This window comes from Pseudorca crassidens, chromosome 1, assembly GCF_039906515.1.
Source record: "Pseudorca crassidens isolate mPseCra1 chromosome 1, mPseCra1.hap1, whole genome shotgun sequence".
Taxonomy (NCBI): Eukaryota; Metazoa; Chordata; class Mammalia; order Artiodactyla; family Delphinidae; genus Pseudorca; species Pseudorca crassidens.
This window is the reverse complement of record NC_090296.1, coordinates 107,041,895-107,055,977: the sequence shown is the minus strand read 5'-3', so window position 1 is coordinate 107,055,977 and position 14,083 is coordinate 107,041,895.

The following is a 14,083-nucleotide window of genomic DNA, read 5'->3' as shown; positions in this document are numbered from 1 at the left end:
TACCCATATTATGTACTAGTATGTGCATCTCACGTTAAAGTAACGGTATTGACTGTGCTGGGGTAATGGATTGGCTACTTGGTCTCTTTCTGAGCAGTTACTCAAGCTTGCCATCTGGCGAGTCTAATGACCAGGTGGTGAACCTAAATAACCTCACTTTGGGGTAGAAGGTACCCCAGTCGGTTCTGTTCTTGCCATCTGCAGCCTCCTTCTTTTGGATCAAGATGTCCAGAGAATCAGTCATGCTATTTCTTAATGGAGTAGCCATTTGTTATCAGAAACATTCCCACTTCTCTTACGCAGAATTCTGCTCTCCAGCATCTTCACTAGTTTAGAATATACATAGGAACCAGGAACCAAGCCAGGAAAGGCTTTGTGCAACCAAGAATACCAGGAAGCTCATGTGATAAATCTCATGGGCCTCCCTTGTGAGAAAGCTTCCTTGAGCCTTTACTCTTATTTACACCCAGTGATACCACGGAGTTCATCTCACTTCCAAGGGTTCAGTGTATTGGAGTCTGCAGAGGAGAGGGCAGGAGAGGGTGTAACACAGGCATATATTTTGATAAATAATGAGGAATACCTGAAAACACTGAAAGGATTAAAAGCAGACGCAAAAACTAAAACCACAGCAAACCGGGGTTGTTTGGTAAGGGTCAAAGTATGCTACAGCCCTGGACTATTACCCCCAAGAACACCACATTAAAATAATGGAGTCTGGAATAATCAACCTGTGTTAACAGCACTGTTGACGGTGATTGGTAGACAGCATCTTAGGGGCAGGGACCCATGTCATACATTATGGAGATGTCCTCTCTAAACGGTTAACATAAAAAGGTTGGACACACAGGGAATTACATGCTCAGCTTTTTGAGAAAAATCATGTGTCTATGAGCAAAGTGAATTAAAATATGACATCAGTTTTTTAAAGAGACCAATATTTTTATTATCATAAAATAAGATAGTTTCATTGAAGAAAATTTAGAAAAATATATAACCAAAAAGAAGGAAATAAAATATAGCTATAACCCCCACTTCCAAGATATAACCAGTGTTAATATTTTGTTTGCTCTCTTGTTCTCTCTTCACATATATTTGTATATGTATATCCATTTACCTCTCTGACCTTGCCTGCCTATCTACAACTAGTTGAAGTTAATACACAAGAATACGTAAGTTAATACATAAGAAATTGAGTCACACCACTTTGTAACTTGTATTTACCCCCACTTAATGCACAGGTAAGAAACTTTTCATGTTAATGAGTAAACCTCTTCAGCATCATTTCAGTGGCATTGTATTCCATGCTATGATAGCCATCCAGGGGTTTACGGTAATTCAGTGATTCTTTATAAAAGCATATTGCACAGCAATATCTGGAAGATAAAACAAAGTGCGATCAGCATGAGTCTTTCTAACCACCACCAGCCAATTTCACTACGGTGGCAGCAGAATTGAAAGCTTCAAAGCTGGGCATTTTTGTCTTCATGAGCCATGCTGGCTGCCTGCCTCTTGTTGGATACTTAGAACCCTCTATCTGTTAGGATGCTTTTGGAGGTAACAGAAAACTCAACTCAAAGCAGCTAAGTAATAAGAAACATTATTTCACATTATAGAAGTCCTGGAGAGCAGGCCGATCCAGGGCTTGCTAATGCAGTGACTCAAAGGCATCGTCAAAGATTTGTGTTTTTCCCATCTTTTTTCTCTCCTGAGGGGGTCCCCAAATTTTGGCAGCTATTCCAGGGCCCACACGAAGACATGATAATATGCAGAGACAGAACAGGGGGTGGTCTCTTCCTTGTGTGTCTTTTTAAACAAATTTATTTTTATTAATTAATTAATTTATTTCTGTACGTGGGCTTTCTCTAGTTGTGGCAAGTGGGGGCCACTCTTCATCGCGATGCGCGGGCCTCTCACTATCACGGCCTCTCTTGTTGCAGAGCACAGGCTCCAGACGCGCAGGCTCAGTAGTTGTGGCTCACGGGCCTAGTAGCTCTGCGGCATGTGGGATCCTCCCAGACCAGGGCTTGAACCCGTGTCCCCTGCATTAGCAGGCAGATTCTCAACCACTGTGCCACCATGGAAGCCCACAGATTTATTTTTAATTGTGGTAAAATACACGTCACATACAATTTAACATCTTGACCATTTTTAGGTGTACAGTTCAGTAGCATTATGTACATTTTCAGTCCCTCGTAACCATCCTTCTAGTTAGTATCTTACTCTGTGAATTTGACTATTCTATGTGCCTCATATAAGTGGAGTTATACTGTCTATGTCTTTTTGTGACTTCCTGTAATGACCTCAAGGTTCATCCATGTTGTACCATGAGTCAGAATTTCCTTCCTTTTTAAGGCCGAATAATATTCCCTTGTCTGTATATACCATATTTTGTTTATCCATTCATCTGTTTATCTGTTCATCAGCCCAGGGGACACTTGGGCTTCTTCTACCTTTTAGCTATTGTAAATAATGCTGCTGTGCACATGGGTGTACAAATACCTCTTCAAGAGTCTGCTTTCAGTTCTTTTGGGTATATATTCAGAAGTGGAATTACTGGATCATATGTTAATTCTACTTTTATTTCTTGAGGAACTGCCAAACTGTTTTCCATAGTGATCGTACCATTTTACATTCCCACCAACAGTGAAAAAGTATTCCAATTTTTCTCCACATCCCTTCACCCTCCACTTTTTGAGATAGTAGCCATCCTAATGGGTGTGAGGTGCTCCTTGTGTTTCTTTTTAAGACTGAGAAAACATTTACTCTCACTTCTCTTGTCCCATTGGTTGGAATTATGTTCACACGCCTATGTTTAAACCAATCACTGGTAAGAAAAATGCAACTGTGATTCATTTTTGTAGACCAAGCAGCACATACCCTGGGGCTGGGAGCGCTGAGCCCCTCTGAAGCATGGCTGCACAGAGTAGGGAGGATTGCAGGTTCTGTTAGGAAGGAGGAAGCAGGGATGGCTGAATGTCACTTTCTGATTTCCCTTGACTTCACTAGGGTTTAGAGGGGCCCTTGAGTTTGCATCCATGTAGACGTTACCCCAGCTTCATAAAAAGAGTGCCTCAAAGTAAGATCACTTTGAACACCTCAAGAAAGGTTTTATCATGTAAATATGAACAACAGACAACAAAAAAGCTCTCACACAAAATTACCTCCTTACGTGATGAAGTAAAAGAGAGGAAAGAAGTTATCACCCACGCACAAAGGAGCCTTTAAGAATCTCATCATCTTTCCTCCCAGCATAGTCTCCCCTAACCCCCACTCATTTTCCGGACTTCAAACAGGATTGAAATGACAAGGTATCAAACGCCAACTGCTTGCTCCTTAAGTCTTCAACTCTAATGTGCATACATATCACCTGGGGATGTTAAAATGCAGATTCCCATTCATTAGATCTGGGGTGGGGCCTGGGAGTCTGCATTTCTAACCGGCTCCCAGATGATGCTGATCTGGACCGAGACCCACATTGAATAGTGGGGATGTAGAGCACAGCAGAATCCTCTGGAGGGTCTGTTAACACCCGGCTTGCCAGGCCCTGACGCCAGAGTGTCTGATTTAGTAGGTCTGGGCTGAGGCCCAAGAATTTGCATTTCTAACCAGTTCCTAAGTGATGCTTTCGCTGCTGGTCCAGGGAGCATTCTGATGACTTCTGACTTAGAGGATAGTCACTGGGACCAGGTGACGAGCTTTGCACCTAGAGGCCCACTTGGTCCCTGCGTAAGCTCAGAAAGTGGCTTTACCTCTGAACCTCAGTTTCCTTATCTGTAAATCAAGGATGATAACACCTCCTACCTTAGTTGACTTCTGTGGGGCACTGCGCATGCGTTAGATAACGTCTACAATCATTACTCACTCTTCGTTTCAACTGGGTAGGATTGAAGTGTGCACATTTGCTGCTCTTCAGAAAATCTTTTGGGAAGTGAGTTATTCCTCACCTCAGGCGTGTTCAGAGAAGCTCTCTTCTTTCATTTGTTGTGCCCTGGAACGCAGAAACCTCCCCAGATATACTTTTTTCACCATGCCGTTGATTACTCATTAAGTGTGGGGATGCTGGGCACTGCCAGCCTTTAACCTGGATGCCCAGTAAGTCCTTATAAATAAAGAATGCAGAAAAGCCTAATGAGAGCAGCATCATCTCAGGCTGCAGCAACAAGACCTGTCTCCCTCAGCTTCCCGTGAGGGTGCGCTCTCTGAAACCTCGGCCTGTTCTGGCTAGCAGAACAGAAAAAGCAGCTCCCAGCATCCCAGGCAGCACTCAGTGTGAGTGCTTTAATCATATGCAAGGCTGAAGAAAGGCAGGAAGCAAGCAGACCCCTGCAGACAGGCTTTCTACCTGCTTATGCCTTCAGGCTGGGAACAGTTGCTGGAGGACATTTCAGGCAGAGCAGCCAGCAAGGCTCAGAGACAAGAGGAAATAAGGTGTTGGGCAGTACCAGCTGACGCCCCCCACGGCCAGGGTGTGAGTGGGCTACAAGGTGGGGACCTTCGCAGGGCCAGGTTACACAGGGACTTGTATGGCTTGTTCCCGCAGATAACTAGAGGGAGGGCAGGTGTATTAGGACAATTTTGATAACAAGTAATAGAAATGAACTTGCCTTCACTTAAGCTGAAAGGAGCCTTTAGTTAAGGATTCAGGCTGTTTCACAGAACCCAAGGGCAGGTTGCAGCATCCCTGAGGAAGGGGCAGAAGCAGAAAGGCATACTGACTCATTTTCTCCTCACTGATGTTTCGTCCCCCATATGAGCTTTCTCTGCTTTTACAATCCACATAGGTGATCAAAAATGTTTATTCCAAAGCACCCAGGCTGATACAATGGCAGGTTTTGGATTTAGCGATCTCAAGAGATACTGACTGTTTCTTAGTCCCAATTTCAAATGTCTGGCAAAGAGGTTCTGATTGGCCATCATGGGTCAGGTTCTCAGCACTGGTCCAGTCAAAGGCTGCCATGGTGGTAAGATGAGACATATTGTCCAAAATGGCTGCTGGGGCCCTTGGTTGTGGACGAAGGGTGGGCAGTGAAAGGCTTATTTATGAACTAGGTGGACACTCCAAAGGGACTACCTCAGAGGAAGGGCAGAGCAAACTCCATAGTCCGTTCCCACCTGAGGTGCTCTGATTGGACCCTTACGTGCAGTACCTGTTCTCTCCCAGCCAACAGTGGAGGGAAAGGCAAGCACAGGACCTATGTTTGTAGGTTTAGGCTGAGAAGATAGGGATCTACCTCCTGGAGCACTGGTGTAGGACCGCTTTGGAAACACTACTGAGCTCTGGAAAGTGACACAATCCTTAAATAGCAATGAGAGCAACCTGGCTACCATCACTTCGGAAGCTGAGAAAATAAATGACGGCAAACTACCAAAATAGTTTTTCTTTTGTTTTTTTAATTGGAGTATAATTGCCTCACAATGTTGTGTGAGTTTCTGCTGTAAAACGAAGTGAATCAGCTATATGTGTACATATATCCCCTCCCTCTTGGACCTCCCTCCCATCCCCGTCATCCTACCCATCTAGGTCATCACAGAGCACCGAGCTGAGCTCCCTGTGCTATACAGCAGGTTCCCACTAGCTATTTTATACATGGTAGTGTATTTATGTCAATGCTGATTTCCCAGTTCGTCCCACCCTCCCCTTCCCCGCTGTGTCCACATGTCCGTTTTCTACGTCTGCATCTTTATTCCTGCCCTGGAAATAAGTTCACCTGCCATTTTTCTAGGTTCCACATATATGCGTTAATACATGAAATGCTTCCCTAAAATTATGGTTTTTAAACATCAAACAGTAAATTAATGAAAATCAAAATATAAGGAAACTTCACTCACCCGTGATCTCACTCTGTTCTCTTTGTTCCCTCTTTCCTTCCAGCTTTCGTTCACATGCACACAGAATCTTATATAGCTTTAGACAGTATAAACATTTTGTATTCCATATTATGTAATGACTAGTTCCCATGCTGCCTTGTCATCTTCTTAACTATCTTTATCGATATGCCATCCTTCAAATTAAGTATGTTACACTTAGCACATAATTAAAATTTGAGACTGTGAATCTGGAAGGAATCTTAGGAAATCATTGAGGCCCCAAAAGATGAACCTGGAGAGGAGAGTGAGTTCCCCAAGGTCAAAGAGCTGCTTAATTCCAGGCCCAAGGCTAGATTTCATTCATTTTTCCAAACGTATGTTTATAATTACCTACTTGATATCAGGTAGCAATAGGTTTCATCTTACTTCAGATCCCTTTTCGCCACCTTGCATGATCTAATTAACATGTGCTGGCTATGAGCCATTTCTTATTTTTCTTAACAGAGGAAAGAGTGCTTTTTCAACTCACTCTCAGGAATAGAGGTTGTGGAGCTGAAATGAGTAACAGCAATTTTAAATTGGACTGGTTTCGTGACTGGTAGATAAGTCAGCGTGCAAAGACATTTCTGTTTCCCAGGTTTGGCTTGCTTTCTCAACGCCCTTTGCAAACTCCACAGGGATTTTTAAGCTTTAAGTCTGGGTATAAGCTTATGCAAGCTGTTAGTCACCTTTTTAGATGAAAACTCCACAGGATTATGCTTGAAAATGTTCTGTGCTTCACTACAGATTCCTTTGGAGTAATTCAGCTATAGTATGATTTTGAGGGAGAAGTGATTGAATAGATACATTTCAAAACACATTCGCATTTGAAAACAGGGGTTTTATCAGCTAAAAGAACTATTCTTGAAAGGTACACATGCAGGGCAAATTTAGAACAAGCAGAACAATTTAGACATGATAGCTATGAATTGCCCCAAAGCTTAAAATACTGGGGGCTTTTGATCACACAGAATCCTGGGCATGGATTGAATCATGAATATCTGGTGTTTTACTCTGGAAAATGTATTGGAACAGGAAATCTTGTCATTGCTCTGTCTCCACAGATCATTCCAAAACATTCTAGGCATGCAACATTGCAATTGTAAACACACATTTGACCAGAAAAAAACAGTGAAGGAGCCTAAATTTTTGGTATAGAAAAGAGAGGTGGGCTCTGAAGTCAGAGTTTGGGTTGGTATCTTGGTTTTACTACTTACTGCATATGTGATCTTGACTGGGTCTCAGTTTGATCATCTGCAAAATGGGGAGAATACTCTTTGATTCATAGAATTGTTCTGTTGATTTGATGGTGTTAAATCATGTTACATAGCACCTCTCAAACCCACATGTGAACACAAATCACCTGGGATCATGTTAAGATGCAGTAGGGACAGAGAAACACAAATACTGTATGATCTCATTTATATGTGGAGTCAGAAAAAACTGAACTCACACAAGCAGAGAGGAGACAGTGGTTGCCAGGTGCTGGAGGGCAGGGGAGATGGGGGAGATGTTGGACAAATGGTACAAACTTCCAGTTGTAAGAGGAGTAAGTTTGGGGAGCTAATTACCTCATGGTGACTATAGTTAACAATTCTATATTGTATACTTGAAAATTGCTGAGAGAATGAATCTTAAATGTTCTCATCATAATAACAACAACAAAATGGTAATTATGGGAGGTGAAGGATGTGTTAACTGACCTTATTGTGGTGAATGTATATGGTAAACAATATATACATGCATCAGATCATCACATTGTATGCCTTAAACTTACACAATGTCATACGTCCATTATATCTCAATAAAGCTGGAAAGAAAAAAAGAAAAAAAAAAGATGCAGTAGGTCTAGGGTGTGGTCTGCTATTTGGAATTCTAACAAGCTCCACTGATACTCGTTGCTCCTGCATACCCAATCCTTTCATTTCCTTCCCTCTGTTCTTGAGAAGTCTTCCAGACCTTTGTTCTAGCTATTCTTGTCGGGTTCTTGTGATTGACTGCACATACACTTATGGTGTGTGTGTGTGTGTGTGTGTGTGTGTGTGTGTGTGTGTGTGTGTGTGTGTGTGTGAGAGAGGGAGGTGGCAGAGATGCTGAAATAGTCATGCTCACATTTGGAAAAAGCAGCTCCGTCTCGACCATATCTTACACAATGACGCTTACACTTGCTAATTAAAGGAAACTGAGTCTTTCCAGGGTTAAAAGGGCCTTAGGAGCAATTAGTCAGTCCATTTATTTTTGTTTTTTAAAATAAATTAATTCAATTTATTTATTCATTCGTTCATTTATTTTTGGCTGCATTGGGTCTTCGTTGCTGCGCACGGGCTTTATCTAGTTGTTGTGAATGGGGGCTACTCTTTGTTGCGGGCTTCTCATTGTGGTGGCTTCTCTTGTTCTGGAGCACCGGCTCTAGATGCGTGGGCTTCATTAGTTGTGGCACACGTGCTCAGTAGTTGTGGCTCGTGGGCTCTAGAGCACAGGCTCAGTAGTTGTGGTGCATGGGCTTAGTTGCTCCGCAGCATGTGGGATCTTCCTGAGCCACGGATCAAACCTGTGTCCCCTGCATTGGCAGGTGGATTATTAACCACTGCGCCACGAGGGAAGTCCCTAGTCAGTCAATTTAAAGGTTAGGCTCACTGTCAGAGCTTTCAGAGGGTGTCCCCTCCCTTCCCCATTCCCCAGTGCCTCTGAGCAAAGGAAGCTTCCTATCCTCACAACTTATTTGAAAAGACTCCTCATCCGAGTGCTGTGCTTCTCTATCAGCTTCCTCTCACCTCCGTCTGGACTCCCTCCAGCCTCTGTCCTTGTGCATCTGCTGCAGACACATCCACAGTGGTGTAACTTGGGCTCTGATATCTTGGCACCTTCAGGGCTTGGTGGTCCCCCCTGTTGGTTCGACCCCATCTCAGTCTTTACTGGCATTATAGATCCCCTGAGCATCAACTACATCCTCCACCTGGTCACTTGGCCTCTCACAATGGCCACCCAAGGTGGGCCCCTTGCTCTCAGCTCTGTGTCCTTCTTTGTCCTTTGCCAGGTGGAACTTCCAGACACCTCCACACTTCGTGTGAGCAGAGATTTTCAGGGGCACTGAGTCTTCCTACACGCCCCACACTGTCATTTCTACCTGCTGTGGCTGCTCCATGGTGGCACAGATGCAGGGCAAGTTGCTCTCCCCGGGAATTCCAAACAGGAAATGCACTGGGTCTGCTCTGGATTCAGCTTTTCATTCTTTCCCTCACAGTTTCTATCTGTCCCCACTCCCTGCCCTGAGCTAAGGCTTAGACATAGGGGGGTTTCAGGCAGCTACTTCTTCCTAGGTTCATCCTTCTTAGAACTCTCCACTTCCTCCCAGGAAGGTCTCTACTTTCTCTTTTGTCCCTTAGAAATTGTTCTACATTGTATCTTGAAAAATGAAACTCCTTTGCTTTTTCTTTTGTCCTTAGCAGACATTACCAATCTATCACATCACACAATCTTAGAAACCTTCTTAACACAGTGTTCCAGGCAGCCAGGAACAATCAACAAGAGCTGCATTTGGAGATAGAAACTCTTTTCTATCACTAGTATAGAGTTATGCTTGAGGAAGGTAAAGAAAATAAGCAAAATCTAAACCTCACAACCAAATAGGCAATGCAAGTTTTAAATTTGGGAACTGTATAATTAGAAATCACTTTAAAGTATGAAATCATCACCCCACACAATGATCATTCATCCTCTTCTTGCATCACTCTAATGATGGGGAGCTCACTACCCATTGATAGTGAATTGCATTTTTAGACTATTGTAAGTATTTTGTACCTGCTCATTGCAACTGGATTCTACACATAACATATTTAATTCCCATCTATACCATTGCCCTTCAGCTCCCATTAGTGTCTCTTTTCTATGTTCAATCTGCCCAGTTCTTTTCATTGGCACGGCCTCCAGCCTTCTCAATAGCTTCGGACTCCCCTCTGGATTCTTCCCTATTTAATGAGCCTTCCCTTTTAATGAAAATCCAGGGAGGTAACTGTAATGGGGAATCGCCCCTCCCTCCCTCTACTGTGGGTTTTTTGTTTGTTTGTTTGTTTTTTGAAAATTGGACACAGAAGTTGCATGTGAAGGTGCTGATTGCAGGGGATGTGTAAGGGTCCCTGCCCCCTGCAACCTGATGCTGTGTGCTTAGAAACTCCAGCTTGTCCTGGTACACATCCTCCTTTTCTCCCTCTCCCCACATCTCTCTCTCTCTCTCTCTCTCTCTCTCTCTCTCTCTCCCCCCCCCCCCCACCCATACACACACACACCCCTCTGGGCAGCATCATTTCTCAGCTGGCTACTCAAAGCAGCAGCTTGTACCTGCTTGTTTTGCTGTTTGCTTGTCTAAACTACAGGCTTAATAAGGAGGTGGTTTAAACTCAGTGCCGTTTAAATCACTTAATTTTGAGAGATCTGTGCGAGTATCATTGAAAATAGTTGGGAAAGTCCTGAAAGGGGCTTGCTAATGCCACCTCCGTTTTGCCACCAGACGATTTGATGCTGTTTGTTAGGGTGGGAATCCAGCAGAACCTTATAGCTGGTGTTAAGGAACTGGGATTAAAAAGAATGGTGATAATAAGAACAGCCAACATGACTGAGCATTTTCTATGTGCCTGACTGGCCTATTCTGCCTGCTTTATATGTATGAACTTATTTACTATTCACAAGTTTGGCCTTTTGCCCAAGGTTGCGATCTACTAAGTGGTGGAGCCAGTTTGAGCCCACATGCCCTGGCTCCAGAGCCAGCACTGTAAACACCACATAATCCTGTGCATTAATGGTATCGTCTCTAATAACATCCAACTCATGTCAGCAGACATAAGTAAGCACATTTACCAAACTGTAAAGCAAAAATTCGCAAACTCTGTGGTTAATGTCTTCCTGTCTCAGTTCCTTCATCTGTAAAATGTGCTAATATAAACTACTGGCTCTATTTATATAAATATAAATCGTGCTAAAGATCCATTTTCTCCTACTCTCCTTCCTAAAACACATAATTTCAATTGTTTTAAAAACAAGACCGCATCATTCATTCAAATTTCACAGTGGGTTCTATTTTACTAAGACCCCTGTAGTCTCGAGTGTGTCTTTAGGGTTTTAGCTGACGGGGTTCCCTTGCATGCATCACAGAATGTGGCTTCTTCCATTCTGGGATGTATCCTTCCTGTCCACCCAAGTTCCATCTATATGTATAATTTTCTACCTGGCCCATCTCCTCCATGAATCCTCTGGCCACCCTACCCCACTTTTGAGCCGTCCTTTATCTTAACATGAACACAAGCAGATTATATTCCATCAACAAACATTTCTGAGCATTTATTATGTGCCTAGAATGATTCTGGATCAGAATTTCTCAACCACAGCCCTATGGACATTTTTGGTGGTATGATGGTTAATATTATGTGTCTATTTGACTGGGTCCGAGAGTACCCAGATATTTGGTCAAACATTACTCTGGGTGTTTCTGTGAGAGTGCTTTGGGATGAGATTAATATTTAAATTGGTGACTTTGAGTAAAGCAGATTGCCCTCCCTAATGTTGGGTGGGCCTCATCCAACCAGTTGAAGACCTGAATAACACAAAAGGCTTACTCTTCTCTGAGTAAGAGAGAATCATCCTGAATAATGGACTTTGAATTGGGACATCAATCAGCTCTTTCAGGTTCTATAGCAGCCTGCTGGCCTTTAGACTTGAACTAGGACATTGGCTCTGCAGATTTTGGACTTGCCAGCCTCCATAAGTGTGTAAGCCAATTCCACACAATATTATAATATTGTAATTATAATATCGTAATATATTATAATTATAATATTGTAATATTATATGAAAATTATAATATTGTAATATATTAATATAACATGTTATAGCAATATATTAAATATAGTATATTATATAATTACATATAATTAATATAGTATATTTAATATACTATAACATTGTTATAGTAATATAATATATTTGTATTGTAATTATATTATATTGTAATATAATAAAGGGTTATAATTATATTATAAATATTATGAAAGAATAATAAAATATTAAATAGAAATAAATATAAATTATATATTTATTCATTCTGTTTCTCTGGAGAACACTCATTCAGGCAGGCTAATCCTTTGTTGAGGGAGCCATCCTATGCACTGGATGTCTAGCAGCATCCTGACCTCTACCCACCTGATGCCAAGTAGCAGCCACCATAGCCCAGTTGTGACAATCAAAATGTGTCCAGTAACTGCCAAATGTCCCCTGGGGTGCAAAATTGCCCTGGTTGAGAACTGCTGTTCTAGGCATGTGGGAGAACTCAAGGGAAGCTTCTGCTGGTGTTTCTGCTGCTAAGAATCTCACAGTCTACTTAGGAGTCAGCACTAACAGGAATCAATATGGAATAATGAACTATTAACTTGTGAAACATTTTGCAACCTAAATTTTAGCTAAACTTGTGATTTTCTTTTTTGGAGGAAGGAATAGAGAGAAATGACAGCAACCTTTATAGAAAAAGTGGAAGCTTTCTTTCATTGGGGAAGGAGAATATGACATAAGAAAAGCTGTAGCATTCTACCTGGTTTGTCCCAGATAAGTGCAGTTACTTTGCAAGTATTGAAAGATTAATTAATGAGAGAAAAATTACCCATATGCCTCAGCCCTACTGACCCGCTCTAGTGAGCAAAAAATCTTCTGTGCAATTCCACTTGTGTCCTGATAGTTTTGAAGGATTATGTGATTCTTCAAATGAATCCATAACCCATTGTTGGCCCTGGACACATTTAATAACAGAACTCTGGGAGAGTAAGATTAAGAGACACAATCCTTCAGTCTTTCCCCAAACAGTTTTATTACTGAAATGATTCATGCACTGGGAGTCACTGAAATTGATCATTTGTAATTTATATTCTTCGCAGACAGAGATTTTGAGTTCCTTTCCTTAGTTGTTCAATGTCAGTTGTCCAATGAAAGTTGCCAGTTGTTCAGTGAACACTTGGTTCAATCTTCTAAGAAATGCACAGTCCTGAAAACATTCTGAAGCCTGCAGGGAGTTGAGAGGTAACTCTGGACTAGTTTTAGCGAGCTATGCATGGCTGAATGTATAAAGCATTAAAACTAATCTGAGACACAATGTGACAATCAATAGCAATACAGTATGTGCTGAACAGTAAGATTTAATATTAGCTTAGTCTGGCAACAAGAGGCAGGACACAAGTCAAGATGGGGAGGGCATAGCCAGGGATGGAAGCCTTTCAGCTGGATTTAGGAACAGCATCGTACTGAACTGGATGCTGGAGCTGCCTGAGTGCTTGGGGCAGAATTCAAACTTGGGCTCCAGCACCTATGCTCTCCTCAGTTACTGTCATTTGTGAAGTGGGGCTGATGTACAAAGAGTTCATTTCTGCTTTACCAAGTGGCAGAGCTGTTGGACTTGAAGGGTGTTGGGGGTCATGTGGTTTAACCCCTCATTTTGTAGGTGGGGAATTGCAGGTCCAGAGTGGTGATATGAGAATTATAACAGTGAAATTAACTTATATAGAGTGTTACTTGTCTGCCAGACACTTGACTGAGTGAGCTATAGACATCTCATCGTATCTCTATGAGGCAGACACTGCTATGATCCCATCGTTACAGATGAGGGCACTGGGAGTCAGAAAGGTTTAACTGTTTGCCCCAAGCCACACTGAAAGTTAAGAGCTGACAGTACTCAGATCTAGGACTCCCCCTCTGGCAGGCTGGTGTGTTTTTCACTTTGCTGCTGAATTTTCTCATTTGTAAAGGCTCTTTCATTCCTTCACTCCCTTCTTTCCTCTCTCCCTTCAGCATCGGGCACTGAGCACTTAGACTGGACCGGGCACTGCCCCAGATTCTGGGAAAGCAGCTTCCACAGTCCAGAGATATTAGCTGGTGGGGGAGGCCAGTCTAGGAGAGATGAATGTAGGAGCTAATGTTTCTTAGTCTGGTCTTTCTCAAAAACAACGTGTGAGGAAAGGGTCCTTGGACCCAGAGGCCTGGGATAGCCACTGGTGATCATGAGGCCTGCCTGAACAGGTCAAAGGGCCAGGCTGATGTTGGACTGCTATCAGTGGGGTGGACCTTGTACTCTGATTTTTCCTCAGGTGATCAAGAGCTATGGATGTGGGCAGATGAAATGACCCTAGCCTGCAGAGAAATGAATTTAGTTACGTTGGACACTACAGTTAGCCTTTGTTGAATTTACAAAGGGATGAAA